This window comes from Cetorhinus maximus, chromosome 13, assembly GCF_964194155.1.
Source record: "Cetorhinus maximus chromosome 13, sCetMax3.hap1.1, whole genome shotgun sequence".
In the NCBI taxonomy this organism is placed as follows: domain Eukaryota; kingdom Metazoa; phylum Chordata; class Chondrichthyes; order Lamniformes; family Cetorhinidae; genus Cetorhinus; species Cetorhinus maximus.
In genome coordinates, this window is record NC_135891.1 from 22,967,214 (window position 1) to 22,980,406 (window position 13,193).

Consider the following 13,193-nt stretch of genomic DNA (forward strand, 5'->3'; position numbering starts at 1 on the left):
GGATATAGACAGGTTAAGTGAGTGGGAAAAAACTTGACAGGTGGAATATAATGTGGGAAAATCTGAGGTTATGCACTTTGGCAGGAAGATTAGAGGAGCTGAATATTATTTAAATAGAGAAAAACTGCAGAAAGCTGCATCACAGAAGGATTTGGGAGTCCTGGTGCATGAATCACAAAAAGCTAACGTACAAGTTCAACAGGTAATAGGGAAGGCAAATGGAATGTTGGCCTTTATTTCAAAGGAAATGGAGTATAAAAATAGGGAAGTCTTGTTAAAATTATACAAAGCACTAGTTAGGTCACACCTAGAATACTGTGAATATTTTTGGTGCCCTTATCTAAGGAAGGATATACTGGCATTGGAAGCAGTCCAGAGAAGGTTAGCTAGATTGATCCAAGGTATGGAGGAGAGGTTGAGTAGGTTGGGCCTGTACTCATTTGAATTTAGAAGAATGAGAGGCGACTTTATTGAAACATATAAGATTCTTAAGGGGTTTGACAGGGTAGATGCTGAGAGGTTGTTTCCCCTTGTTGGAGGGTCTAGGACCAGAGGGCATAATCTCAGAGTAAGGGGTCACACATTTAGGACAGAAATTAGGAGGAATTTCTTCTCTCAGACAGTAGTGAATCTAGAATTCTTTACTGCAGGGGGTGTAGAAGCTGGTTCGTTAAGTATATTCAAGGCTGAGATAGACAGATTTTTAATCAGTAAGGGAATCAACGGCTATGGGGAAAAGGCTGGAAAGCGGAATTGAGGATTATCAGATCAGCCATGATCTCATTGAATGGCGGAGCAGACTCGATGGGCTGAATGGCCTACTTCTGCTCCTACATCTTATGGTCTAAGAGACTTGCAAAGTAGCTCTAAGAATATAATTTCCACTCCATTTCTGGGAATGTTAGAATATCTCACTGAAAGCTGCAGTTTTATTCCCACTGGCAAGGCAATTTAATATTGATGATGAGAGCCGCTTTAAAGTTCCCAATTTGCAACATTTACTGATTGAAGTCTTACAGGATGATAAAAAAAAAGCATGCCAGAGAAATCGGCTGAGTTGGAGCGACTGCATCCATAATTATTGCACCAACTCCATCTGTAGGCCACCACACTGTTATCTGGCAAAGAACAATGGCAATATTAGATGGACAGTTAATCAGCAAATGAACTTTAATATAGATAGATGTGAAATTGTGCACTTTGGTCGGAAAAATAGAAGCATCACTTACACCTTAGAAAAAAACTGAATGGGGTAGAAGAGCAAAGGGATCTAGGGCTACAGGTGAACAAATCTTTAAAAACATTTCAGGTCAGCAAGTCAATTAAAATGCTAACAAAGCACTGGGATTTATTTCTTGGGATAAAGAACTGAAAAGTTAAGTTATGTTAAACTCATATAAGACCCAGGTCAGCCCATATTTGGGGAGTGGTGATGGTGCAGTGGTATTGTCACTGGACTAGTATTCCAGAGACCCAGGTTAATGCTCCGGGAACCCGGCTTTGAATTCCGTCAATGCAGATGGTGGAATTTGAATTCAATAAAAATCCAGAATTATAAGCCTAAAGATAACCATTAACCCATTAGGTTCACTAATGTCCTTTAGGGAAAGAAATTTGTCATCCTTACCTGGCCTGGCAAACAGTTGGCTGTTAATAAGCCCTAACAAAAGGAATGAAACCGGATGGATCACCTGGCATTGGCCTAGTCACCAGAAATGACAATGGCAAACTCAGCCCTGTAGGCCCTGCAAAGTCCTCCTTATTAACAGCTGGGGGCTAGTGCCAAAGGTGGGAGAGCTGTCCTCACAGACTAGTCAAGAAAGAGCTTGACATAGTCATCCTCACGGAATTATATCTTCAGATAGTGTCCCAGACATCATCATCCTGAGGTATGTCCTGTCCCACCGGTAGGACAGACGCAGCAGAGGTGGCAGCACAGTGGGAGGGAGTTGCCCTGGGAGTCCTCAACAGCAACACCAGACCCCATGAAGTCTCATGGCGTCAGGTCAAACATGGGCAAGGAAACCTCCTGTTGATTACCACATACCACCTTCCCTCAGCTGATGAATCAGTGCTCCTCCATGTTGAACACCGCTTGTGGTTCTAGACCCAGTCTAGCAGCTATGTCATTTAGGACTCGGCCAGCTCGGTCAGTAGTGGTGCTACCGAGCCACTCTTGGTGATGGACATTGAAGTCCCCCACCCAGAGTACATTCTGTGCCCTTGCCACCCTCAGTGCTCCTCCATGTTGGATGGAGTATTGGAGGGAGCACTGAGGGAGGTAAGGGCACAGAAAATGCTCTGGGTAGGGAACTTCAATGTCCATCACCAAGAGTGGCTCGGTAGTACCACTACTGACCGAACTGGCCGAGTCCTAAATGATATAGCTGCGAGATTGGGTCTGCAGCAGGTGGTGAGGAACCAACAAGAGGGAAAAACAAATTTGACCTCATCCTCACCAACCTGCCTGCTGCAGATGCATCTGTCCACAACAGTATCGGTAGGAGTGACCACCGCACTGACATTGTGGAGACGAAGTCCCATCTTCACATTGAGAACAGCCTCCATCGTGTTGTGTGGCACTACCACCATGCTAAATGGGATAAATTTGGAACAGATCTAGCAGCTCAAGACTGGGCATCCATGAGGTGCTGTGGGCCATCAGCAGCAGCAGAATTGTAATCGAACACAATCTGTAACCTCATGGCCTGGCATATCCCCCACTCCACTGTTATCATCAAGCCCGTGGATCAACCCTAGTTCAATGAAGAGTGCAAGAGGGCATGCCAGGAGCAGCATCAGGCATACCTAAAAATGAGGTGTCAACCCTGGTGAAGCTATAACACAGGACTAGTTGCGTGCCAAACAGCATAAGCAGCAAATGATAGAGCTAAGCAATCCCACAACCAACGGATCAGATCTAAGCTATGCAGTGCTGTCACATCCATTTGTGAATGGTGTTGGACAATGAAACAACTCACTGGAGGTGGAGGTTTCACAAATATCCCCATCCTCATTGATGGAGGAGTCCAGCACACCAGTGCAAAAGATAAGGCGGAAGCATTTGCTACAATCTAAAGCCAAAGGTGCTGAGTGGATGATCCATCTTGACCTCCTCCAGAGGTCCTCGGCATCACAGATGCCAGTCTTCAGCCAATTCGATTCACTCCGCATGGTATCAAGAAACGGCTGAAGGCACAGGATACTGCAAAGGCTATGGGCCCTGACAATATTCCAGCAACAGTCCCAAAGACTTGTGCCCCAGAACTTGCTGCGCCCCTAGACAAGCTGTTCCAGTACAGCTACAACACTGGCATGTACCCGGCTATGTGGAAAATTGCCCATCCATGTTCTGTACACAAAAAGCAAGACAAATCCAACCCAGCCAATTACCACCCCATCAGTCTACTCTCAATCATCAGTAAAGTAATGGAAGGGGTCATCAACAGTGCTGTCAAGTAGCACTTGCTTAGCAATAATCTGCTTACTGACGCTCAGTTTGGGTTCTGCCAGAGTCACTCAGCTCTTGACCTCATTACAGCCTTGGTTCAAACATGGATAAAAGAGCTGAACCCCCAAGGTGAGGTAAGGGTGACTGCCTTTGGCATCAAGGCTGCGTTTGACTTAGTGTGGTATCAAGGAACCCCCAGCAAAACTACAATCAATGGAAATCAGCGGGAAAACTCTCTGCTGGTTGGAGTGATACCTAGCTCAAAGCAAGATGACTGTGGTTGTTGGAGGTCAGTCATCTCAGCTCCAGGACATCACTGCAGGAGTTATTCGGGGTAGTGTCCTCAGCCCAACCATCTTCAGCTGTTTCTTCAATGACCTTCCTTCCATCATATGGTCAGAAGTGGGGTTGTTTGCTGATGACTGCACAATGTTCAGCACCATTCGTGATTCCTCAGACACTGAAGCAGTCCATGTCCAAATACAGCAAGGCCTGGACAATATCCAGGCTTAGGCTGACAAGTGGCAAGTAACATTCATGCCACACAAGTGTCAGGCAATGACCATCACCAACAAGAGAGAGTCCAACCATCGTCACTTGATGTTCAATGGCATTACCATCACTGAATCCCCCACTATCAACATCCTGGGGGTTACCATTGACAAGAAACTGAACTGGACTAGCCATATAAATACTGTGTCTACAAGAGCAGGTCAGAGGCTAGGAATTGTGTGACGAATAACCCACCTCCTGACTCCCCAAAGCCTGTCTACCATTTACAAGCCACAAGTCAGGAGTGTGATGGAATACTCCCCACTTGCCTGAATGAATGCAGCTCCCACAACAGTCAAGAAGCTTGACACCATCCAGAACAAAGCAACCCGCTTGATTGGCACCACATCCAAAAACACTCACCCGCTCCACCAGCGACGCACAGTAGAGCAGTGTGTACCATCTGCAAGATGTACTGCAGGAATTCTGCAAGGCTCCTTCGATAGCACCTTCCAAACCCATGACCGCTACCATCTAGAAGGATAAGGGCAGCTGTTATGAGCCAGCAGTTGGTAAAGCTGAGTTATTTAAAAAATCCCAGAGCAAAACTTTAAACAACTGTAATAACCTATATTTTGTTTTTTGTATGTTTGATATACAGCTCTAAATTCAGGAATCTGACCATCAATACTTGAGAGGTTTTATATCAAAATACATGTGACATTTATTAATTTACACAAGTTAAATATATACATATGGCTACAAATTACAACTACCATAACTTTTAACAAATTCCCAAACTAATCTCCATTAAGGCAACAGCACCCATAGACTTTCAGCAGACACCAGGCAAAACATTTTCACCTTACAAATTCAAAATGAGGTTCCTTTCACTTTGGTTCTTGTGGAGACAGTTGTAGGCTTACAGCTGCTTTGATCTTACATTGCCTCTGCCCTGCACACACGAAACTGCTGTCTGTTGTATCCAGCACAGGTCATTGAATGTAGATTCTCATTGTATCACCAGCCCCTTTGACTCCATCTCTTCTAACAATAAAACCTCTTTCATAGTACCAATTTTATTAGTAATATATACATTGCTTGGTCTCTGCTAGCTAGGTGCCTGAATTCACTCCTCTTCTTGAATGCTCTATTCAATGAAATGAAAATGTGCATCTATCTCTCTTACATCTCAAAACTAGTACACATCAAATCACCCAGACTAGCTAGCTTTAATCCAATTAAGACACATCCACAGACTAAGCCTCTATTTTTAAAAGAAAAATAATTTCCAATAATATGTACATTACTAGCTTTATAACATCCCCCTCCCTATCGAAAAATGAACCGTCATAATTCTAATAGATGGTTTCAATTTAATAACCCATCTCACACTACCTCCTATACTTATTACACTATTACATTACCAGTCGCTTGCATTAACATAGCAATACATACACGAGTCCTTGGTATCAACAGAAATCACTCCAGTTCAGCGACTAGTGTTTTATTTTTGGATTTCCAGCATCTGCAGTAGCTTTTAGCTTTTTGTTTTTATCTCTATTAAAACACTGAGATAAAAACAAAAAGCTAAAAGCTACTGCGGATGCTGGAAATCCAAAAATAAAACACTAGTGTCCAATTTTCCTTCAAGTTCAAATTCTTGATAACGATCCACGATCAGATTCTCTCATCCAGCCATATGTATAATCTGTGGATTAAATGGTTGTAATAATAGACTCCATCTGAAAAGCCTTGCACTTTTGTCTCAAAATTTGTCCAAAAACTTCAAAGGATTATGGTCTGTATAAACAATTGTTTCTGATGAATTGTTTGCAACATAAATTTCAAAATGCTGCAATGCTGACACCAAACCCAAAGTCTCCTTTTCGATCGTTGAATATCTTGTCTGTTGTACATTCAGCTCCCATGAAAAATACCCATCGGTTTTCAATTCCAGTGTCATCTTCTTGTACCACTCCAGGCCCAATGCCTTTCTCACTTGTGTCAACAGCAAACTTGAATTGCTTGGCATAATTGGGTACTGTCAAAACTGGTGTCATAGTTAATAAAAATTTCAAACTGTCCAATGACTTCTGACACTCCAGTGTCCATTGAAACTTCTTGTTCTTTTTTAATAGTTCAGTCCACCACTTGGTTAAAATTTGGTACAAGTTTCCGGTAAAACCCACTCATGCCCAGAAATCTCAAAACTTCTTGTTTTGTTGTAGACACTGGGAAATCCAGGATAGCCTTGACTTTCACAACTCTCAGAGCTACCTTACCATGTCCAATGGTATGGCCTAGATACGTAACTTGCGCTTTTGCAAATTCACTTTTAGCCAAGTTCATCACCAAATTAGCTTCTTGTAGTCGAGTAAATAATTCTTCCAGATACTGTAAATGTTCCTCCCACTTCTGACTGAAAACGATTAGATCATCAATATAAACAGCACAATTGCTTAGACCTGCAATTATTTTGTTAGTCAGTCTTTGAAATGTCACAGGTGCATTCTTCATACCAAATGGCATGACTTTAAACTGATATAGTCCACTTGGCATTACAAAAGATGATATCATTTGCTCTGAACCCCACTTGTTATTACCTGCTCCTGCAATACTCCCTTTGAACAAAAAATATCACTATCCCACAACATTAAGGATTGACTAGCCCCTGCATCTCTTAAAATTTTAACATCTTTACCTACTTTACATGTAAAGACTTTCCCTTTACACACAAAGTCTTTAAACATTTCTGCAGCCTGCTCCTCAGAATTCTCTTGAATAAACTGTGAACACATTCCCACTTCTTTAACTTTCACTGATTCTCCCTGTTTCACCTGTACACAAACCACTGCTTTCTCCTGTGCCTGAACTTCAGAACCCACAGTACTTTTACTTCCAGAGCTTCTCTGTACCCCAAAAATTCCAACAGATTTTTCCTGCCATCTCCAACACACTGACCTCATGTGCCCCACTTTATTACAATGAAAACACATCAATTTTTGAATGTCACTTCTACCTTCAGCACCTTCCTTTTTACTCTGCTTCCAGATACTCCTTCTCTTCCCTGACTACCTACCTTCTTTTTATCTCCCCACTTTTTATCCTTTTCCAATTTGAAAGGGTGATGAAAAAAAGGTTTAGCTCTATGAAGTAACTCATAATCGTCAGCTATCTCTGCTGCTTGTCTTACAGAATCAACCCTCTGTTCCTCCACATGAGCTCTCACTGCTGAAAAAATTGAATCATTAAATTCTTCCAAAAGAATTACTTCCCTAAGAGCTGCATACATTGTTTCTACTTTTAACGCCTGTATCCACTGGTCAAAATTACTTTGTTTTACTCTTTCAAACTCAATATAAACCTGTCCAGACTGTTTTCTCATATATCTAAATTTCTGCCTGTATGCCTCAGGAACCAATTCATATGCACTCAAAATAGCCTTTTTCACCGCATCATAATTCATCGGCATTTCTTCTGATAGCGAAGCATATACCTCATGCGCCCTGTACTGCAACTGTAATAATAACATCCAGTTTTCCTGTGACCATTTAATCTGTTTAGCTATCTTCTCAAATTAAATAAAGAATGCTTCAGTATCCTTTTCTTCAAACTTTGGAAGAGTTTGTACAAATTTAATCATCTCCCCACTGGGTTCTACTCTGGAGATAAATCTTTCCTCACCTACTGGCATCTCTGTGTTAATTGCTAACATTTTCAGTTGGAATTGTCTCTCTCTCTTTTTCTCTTTCATCCTTCTCTATCTTCACAATTTCTAATTCCCTTTTAAAGCCATTTCTCCATCCTTTGCTTCAAATTCAAGCTTTTTCATTTCCTTTGCTTGTTCAAATTCAAGTGTCTTCATTTGTAACTGAAGTCTCACTACATCCAGCTGTGACTCACGTGTCAGGTTTCACTTCCAACTGTAAATGCTGTGCTATACTTTTCATTATATCTGATTTCCTAGCACCTTCAGGTAGTCCAATTTTAACTTATCTGCCAACTCTGTTAATTTACTTCTGGTTATTTTCTCCAACCCAATCAGAGTTATCTCTTCTACTCCCAGACAAGTCTTAGGAATTGTGAAAGCCATCTTGCAGTCTCACCACTTCTAAAATACCTCACCAACTCCTGAATTCAACGTGCTTCTTGTCCTGGTATCCTTAAGATTCACCAATTCCAAACCAATCAAGGAATTAAAATGTTTTTATCCTGCTAGAGCCCTCAATTGTTATAACCCAGCAGTTGGTAAAGCTGAGCTATTTAAAAGTCCCAGAGGGAAACTTTAAACAGCTGTCATAACCTATATTTTATTTTTTGTATGTTTGAGATACAGCTCTAAATTCAGGAATCTGACCATCAGTACTTGAGAGGTTTTATATCAAAATACTTGAGACATTTATTAATTTACACAAGTTAAATATATACATATGGCTACAAATTACTACTACCATAACTTTTAACAACTTCCCAAGCTAATCTCCATTAAGGCAACAGATACTCATAGACTTTCAGTAGACACCAGGCAAAGCAGTTTTACCGTACAAATTCAAAATGAGGTTCCTTTTACTTTGGTTCCTGTGGAGACAGTTGTTGGCTTATAGCTACTCTGATCTTGCATTGCCTCTGCCCTGCACACACAAAATTGCTGTCTGTTATATCCAGCACAGGTCATTGAATGTAAATTCTCATTGTATCACCAGCCCCTTTGAACTCCACCTCTTCTAACAATAAAACCCCTTCATAGTACCAATTTTATTAGTAATATAAACATTGCTTGGTCTCTGCTAACTAGGTGCCAGAATTTACTCTCCTTCTTGAATGCTCTATTCAACAAAATGCAAATGTACATCCACCTCTCTTACATCTCAAATCTAGTACAAATCAAAGCACCCAGACTAGCTGGCTTTAATCCAATTAAGACACACCCACAGACTAAACCCCTATTTTTTAAAAAAATAATAACTTCCAATAATATATACATTAATAGCTTCATGACAGCAGCTATGATAGATGGGAACATCACCACCTGGAAGTTCCCCATCAAATCACTCACCACCCTGACTTGGAAATATATCGCCATTCCTTCACTGTCGCTGGGTCAAAATCCTGGAACTCCCTTCCTAACAGCACTGCAGGTGCACCTATACCACATGGGCTACAGCGGTTCAAGAAGGCAGCTCACCACCACCTTCTCAAGGGCAACTAGGGACGGGGAATAAATGCTGGCCCAGCCAGCGAAGCCCGCACCCCATGAATGGATAAAAAAAGGTACAGTACACGGTTCTGTTCTCCATGCTATTAAAAGGACATAGAAACACTGGAGAAAGTGGAATTTTTTTTTTTACAAGGATAAGCATCAGAACTGAGAGAATATTGGGGAAAAAAATGAAGAGATTGAGACCTTTTTTTAGAAAAGGTAAGTGAACTTGATTGAAATCTTTAAAATTATGTATGATTTGGGCAAAGTAGCGGCAGAATTTTGAAATGATAGACGCAGCCAAAATGATGGGAGCTGTACTGGGTCAGCAGCCTGTTGGAATCTCCAGTGGGCTTTGCTGAGGCTCTTTAACTGAGCCATAGTATTAGCATTTAGCTTTCGGTTTTCCCAACCAATCAGAGAAGGCGGCTGGGTGATACACCAAGTCTGTCAAAGGAAGGAATTAAAACGACCTCAGCATGGGTCAGAATGGTTGAACTGGACATGAATTCCTGTTGCTGCAGCAACCACAGGAATGGAGCGGAGACCTGGGTAGGCGGCCAGCCAGGTCTCTCACTCATACCTTGAGGTCCTGCTGTGGAATCTGAGGGGCTGCATTGAAGTGGTCATTCCCAAGGATGTCAGGAAGAGGACAGCATCTCAAATCAAGCTGGCATGCATATTAGTGGCCAAGGAAGTGAGCAGCATGAGTATGGTCATCCAACCTAGAGTCAGTGCACCAAGAGAATCAAGGCCCTCAAAGGGATGGGAAATGTGAGTGACATAAAAATTTCAGGTATGAAACCCTAAATTCTGTATTTTCTAGCATTTTCATGCACAGCACTCTTCAGGCCTGCTCACCTTGCAGCTCCATTCATTCCACTTTCTCCAGGTACCTCTTCACATACCCATTTGGAAAACCAAACTCACCCCCATCCTATTGCCCTTTTACACCCACACCTCACAGTCATCCTCCACAAGTGTTGTCCTTCCCTTCTCTGCACCCAATTCATTTCTTATACTCATAACTGTCCACTTCCTCTCCTTGCGGGAGAAGATAGCATAGAACTTTAGGGAGAGGCAGAGATCTTGGGTGCGGATGAGTGGTGGTGACCTTGACGGTCACTGGCAATGTGTGACCACCTGGTCCACTGGGAAGGGGGTCTTGTACCAGGAGGTGACAAATATCAACAATGACCTGCCATGAAAGCCTTAATCTCCTGAGGCTTTGGTGCTCACATGTTTTTATAGAACTGATCCCCTGCCTGTAAACTGTGCATTGGGGAAGTCCCACCTCCTTGGAGCAGGAACTCTGAGTCTACTCCCGCTGGCCTGTGGAGTAGTATGTGGCTGAGGAGAAAACAGCTGATGCTGCTGCTGGTGCTGTTCCTTTTGTTCCTCATCAAAGATGTAAGGTAGAGCTTGTTCTGATCCTTGTAGAGTCCGATAACTTTAATAAAAATTTGAATTCCCAGTGACTGACTTAAAGGAATCGCATAACAAGATTTCAAGTTTTAAGATGTTTACTGTAACAAGGAAACTGAAATCAATATTAAGTAAACATTACTTAGTAGGTGACTAATACAATAAACTACAGAAATGAGTTATTAGTATTTTAATACACTCAAAAATTTATACTTTATAGCATGCTCCCTGCAGAATTGCAGTTTTTTGCAGGACACAGTCCAAAGTTACTCCCAGCTTCTAATGGACTCACGTCTCCCTGTTTTACTGAGTCATAGCGTCGAGCATCCATCAAAACTGTTTCCTTCAGTCTTCTGAGAATTCCTGAACTAAATTCCAGCTGCAAAGTTCACTCCTGTGATTCCTTCTCCCAGCCTCACCAGGGGGAATCTTTCAGTGACTTTAAATCTCTGCAGGTTCCCTCACTTCACCCAGAGGACAAACTTTCACTTGCATTCTGCCTGGGAACAGCGAACAGCCTTTTCCCTGTTGTTTGCATCAGCTGCTGCTTCCCTGCTTCCCTCTCTCTCCGTGCCCAGGGTTTTTTTTAATTCAGACTGCCTGGGAATCTGTAAGTCTGCACAAAGCAAGAATAGCTGCCTCAGAGTCTGAAAGCCTTTCCAAGGCAACACCAGATGCTCTGTCCTTTGATTTTAGGTGGTAAACCTGGCATGTCAATTTCAAAAACACTTGACCATGGGCTCCCTGTGTCCATGCTAACCGGGTCACATCACAAATCGCATGGCAGAACTAGCAAGGCCACGTGTCCCTTTTCATTAGGTCTTTTTACCTTGAATTAAAGAGACAGACCAAAACATAATCATCATATAAAACCTTACATTTGTAACAAGCTGCATTATCTGCTCCCATGACATGGTGAAGACTGACAGCAGGTAATGCTGGTCAAGGTAAGTAAAATGTAAGACAGGTGAAGTGACTTCCAAAAAGTTGTCCATCATCTGTCAAGCAATGAAAGCACACACACAGGAGTGCTGCGAGCATCAGCCTCTCAAGTGGCTGTGGCTGGAGCTCTTCATTTCCATCATTCAAAGCCTTCCCAGCCTGTCAGTTTTATTAAAAAAGCACTTCCTTTTGTGCACTAATCTGGTTGACTCTGGCAACTTGCTGAAGTTTGGGAAGTAGATATGCTGTCAGTTAAAGCCAGAATGCTTGGTTAAACAGTTTGTTATCTATTTGTATATTAAAACTGCTTACCTGACAGCTCAATGGAGGGTCTCCGCTCACCAGCAAACCCACCTGGGTGAAACCTGGAAGTGAGTGGGATCATATTGGGAGCCCAACCTGACATAATCTTTAGGGGATTTGATAATAAGGGGATTTGATTTGATTCACCACATGCACCCAAACTCACCTCCAATTGGCAGCTAAGATTCCGCAGAGCAGATGTGGAGAGAATGTTTCCAGTTGGGGGAGAATCCGAAACTTGAGGCCATAAGTACAAGATAGTTACTCATAAATCCAATAGGGAAACAAGGAGCAATTCTTACTCGATGCATGACGAGAATGCGAAACGCACTGCAACAGGAAGTAATTGAGACAAATACTGTAGCTTAGATGCTTTCATAAGGAAACTCAGCAAATACATGAGAGAAGAGCAATATGCAGATATGCTGAAAGGGCAGGATGGGAGCTAGAATGGGAGGGGACTAGTATGGAGTGATACGATCAGGTGAAGAGGGGTAGGATGGCTGCCCTCTTTACCCACTCCTTGTTTGACTGCAACAGTTTTTTAAAAAAGGATATGTTTGCCAATTCAGTGAATGTTTAACCGTTTATGTGCTGTGATTGTAAACAATGCAAATGACAGGTTTCCTTGAATTTTTTGAAAATGTTTATTGTACCTAACCTGGTCTAAGAAAAATAATAAAAATGCTCCAGCTTTCACACACGCATGCACTCAGGTTCACACAGACAAAATAGATTAGATTACATGATACTTTAAAGTCCAATAAAGGTTAAAGTTATTGTTTAGGTTGATGGCTTGGTTGAATCCAGACTGAGCTCAGTGGTCTCTCAGGATTTAGTGTTGAGGTGGTTTAAAGATGTTGGTGGTAGATTTATCTTTTCTCTTGGAGATGGCAGCTGCTGGGTTGATATTTTTTTTAAATCGCTGCCTGTGAGGTGTGGATAATCAAACAATAGACTGAGCTCAAACTTGCAAATTGGATGGGGGAAGAGAGACACAAGGGTCTTGGCACTTCAACGTCTTTTCTGCTTCTGCCTGATCTGGAGACAAGTTTCTTAAACAGAAATGATGGTTAGCTGGCTTGTCAAATGATCCTCTCTCATCAACTGACCCAGTCCCCCTAATCTGATCATGTCTAGTGGATTCAAAATGCATGGCTTCAACTTGATTAGATTGTGGCTGGGTGAATTCCTCTCTTGGCCAGTCTTTTGCTGAAGTGATTATGACTAATGCTTGCTCGTCACCTGTTTGAGTCTGGATATCCAGCAAATGTCTCAGGAGATGTGGTTCATTCACATTCTTCTCAGGTGATTGTTACAGGCTGGAGCGGTTAGGGGTGGGGGGGATTAATTTAACAGCCCTGATTTCTCCTTTCA

The 13,193-nt window shown here is 42.1% G+C and overlaps 1 long non-coding RNA gene across 1 annotated transcript; it reads right to left on the bottom strand.

Moving 5' to 3' along the window:
• Positions 1-1,022: 1,022 nt before the first annotated feature.
• On the bottom strand, positions 1,023-12,081 carry LOC144689157 (uncharacterized). The gene is made up of 3 exons (XR_013578577.1): positions 11,983-12,081; positions 4,367-4,477; positions 1,023-1,118 (listed from the first exon to the last, which is right to left on the bottom strand). It is a non-coding gene; the product is annotated as an uncharacterized LOC144689157 (long non-coding RNA).
• Positions 12,082-13,193: the final 1,112 nt, after the last annotated feature.